Genomic DNA, 2445 nt, shown 5'->3' on the forward strand with positions numbered 1-2445 from the left:
ATTTTATATTATTTTATGGGTCAAATTTTCAGTTTGTTCAAACTCTGCTGTTGCTTATTTCGTTTCATTTTTTATTTCGTCACACTTTTTTCTTCAGAACCACCATTTATGGTAATATTTTTCCGGATTTCATAGTCCGCCATTTTTTTCCTCGCTGTGTGATTTTGTAGTTTATAGTGTCATGTCGAATATGCAAGTTCAGAAGTCAAAATGTTCTGTTCTGGGGTGTGTAAACCCACATTGTTATCTACATAGACTACCAGCGTCAGAGCTTCTTCAAAGTGCCTGGTTAAGTTTTATTTTTCAAGGAAATGGACCCACAACAGGGCGGAAAGTACTTGCGGACAACACAGGATGAATGTTACAACAACAAGGGTGAGTTATGAACTGTAAATGTGTTTTAACTGTCTAATTTAGCTGTTTCTACCCTCTGTGTCGGAATATGAGGGGGGAAAGAACAGCTGTGTTTAAGTTTCTTTACCGAACGGGTACTCAGCACCATGTTGTTTTACTTTCACTTTCGCCCCGCACTGTAATCAGCGTGTCCGTGTTGTTTATCTTTTTAAAAATGCTGGAGCATTTCAAACTGTGATCTAAAGTTAACGTCAGCTGTTTTAAATGCATTTTTTGCCTGGTGTTAAAAACGGGAGCAGTAGAATGAGGCAGAGAAGCTGTGAGCGCTGTGTATGTTAAGTCCTCATAAGGATAGCAAGATGGATGTGTGTCTCTCCTTTTTTTTCTCTGTGTTGCTGTTTTTGCATCAAAAACCCTGGGGACATAGCCATTTTATGTAACAAAATAAATTAATCACATTAATATACAAATAAAAACAGAATATTTAGCGCTAGATAAAATAAGTAATGAAGAAAGGGCTTAAAGAAGTTTAAGAAAGGGCTGAAAGAAGTAATCCTGTGTGGCAGCAATTTATACGGCCTCTTCAGACAAGGCTTAGTTAATAAATGTTTTTTTAGTTTGTTTTGTTTTAAATTAAGACTTGTGTAACATTTGCTATCATTCTTATTTTTATCATGTTAATGGAGGGAGGAAGAAAAAGTAGTATCGACTTCAAGAATCGGCCAAAAAAATTTCGGCTGCAGTGTTTTTTAAGTCACTCTGTATTTGTTTTTTTTTTTTCGTTATTCAAAATACTGTGTGTTAGATGAATTTTAATGGTGCAACTTCAAACTAACATGTAATATTCTTTTATGCTATTTTAACCAGACTGTACCTGGCTGCAATGCATTTCAATGAAAATGCACGTCTGCAGGCAACTACCTCATCTGGAGAGCCCATGTAGATTATTCTTTCCCAAGTTCAAGAAGGGAGAAGGCACAGCAAAGCCTATCAGAACTCCTGAAACCCGAAGTCATACCACATTAGTCACTTTTAGTATGCCAACTTGATTTCAGTAAATCAAAATCATCCAAACTATAATTATATCTCCCTTATTCAAAGTCGTGTCACAAGGGCATGTGATGTGTGAAAGTGTTGAATGAAAAAATTTTCCTCACAATGTAAACAAAAATTACAAAAAATAAATGAAACTTTATTGTTTCTACTATGCAAAGACTGTGTATATTTTAATGTTGTTGATGTTTTCCAGACTGCGCTGTGGATTCATCTCCAGTTGTCCCAGACAAGGCCAGCATCTCCACACCACCTCCTGATGCACGTGTCTTCACTACACGTCCTGATGCCACATCGTCACACCACCCTTTGCACCACATCTGAACTCAGTCCACACACAGTGGGAGGACTCTTCACAACAGGATCACACATACTTCCACACATCTCGCAGAAAGGACGTGCAGGACAAGATGACTCAGTGTGATGAGGTTGCATATTTGTGACCYATCATATCAAAATGAGGATTAAGTCGAATTTGGTCAAAATGATCTAATTACCTTTTCAGATTCTTGGCTTTAAAAGCTACATTTTGATACCTGGATCATTCTGATATCATAATTAAATCCATATATATGACTTAATTTGTCTTGTTGGTTACAATAATACATAAAGATTTGGTCTGAATCCTAATTTGATGTCATTCTAATGAAGAATTTTTGATGTCCTTGTAAAGAGGAAACCTCAAATTATATTTGAATATTGAGATTTCCCAGCTAAAAAAACAACACTTTGCTAGCTCACAGGGGAAATCTTAAAAATTTAAGGCGTTTTTCCTCAAAATCAGTTTTTTTGTTGCTACTGTTCAAAATACTGCTTCAAAATTTTGTTTCATGATTAAATTTCAGACAGTTCATTCAACTGATACATTGATAAGGCTTTTATTCATTATATTTTGACAAAATGCAATTTTTGTTAACATTTTAGTCAAAACACTATATTTGCCTATTTCTCCATATATGTACAACTTTTGGACTTAATCCTCATTTCAATGTGATGGGTCACATTTCATTCTACAAAAGAATTCAAAATTTTTTACTG

The 2445-nt window shown here is 35.2% G+C and overlaps 1 long non-coding RNA gene across 1 annotated transcript; it reads left to right on the forward strand.

Moving 5' to 3' along the window:
• Positions 1–337: 337 nt before the first annotated feature.
• LOC106532450 (uncharacterized) lies at positions 338–1641 on the forward strand. The gene is made up of 3 exons (XR_001312073.1): positions 338–375; positions 1222–1365; positions 1604–1641. It is a non-coding gene; the product is annotated as an uncharacterized LOC106532450 (long non-coding RNA).
• The last annotated feature ends 804 nt before the right edge of the window (positions 1642–2445 follow it).

The sequence above is a fragment of the Austrofundulus limnaeus genome, unplaced genomic scaffold (assembly GCF_001266775.1).
Source record: "Austrofundulus limnaeus strain Quisiro unplaced genomic scaffold, Austrofundulus_limnaeus-1.0 Scaffold771, whole genome shotgun sequence".
In the NCBI taxonomy this organism is placed as follows: Eukaryota; Metazoa; Chordata; class Actinopteri; order Cyprinodontiformes; family Rivulidae; genus Austrofundulus; species Austrofundulus limnaeus.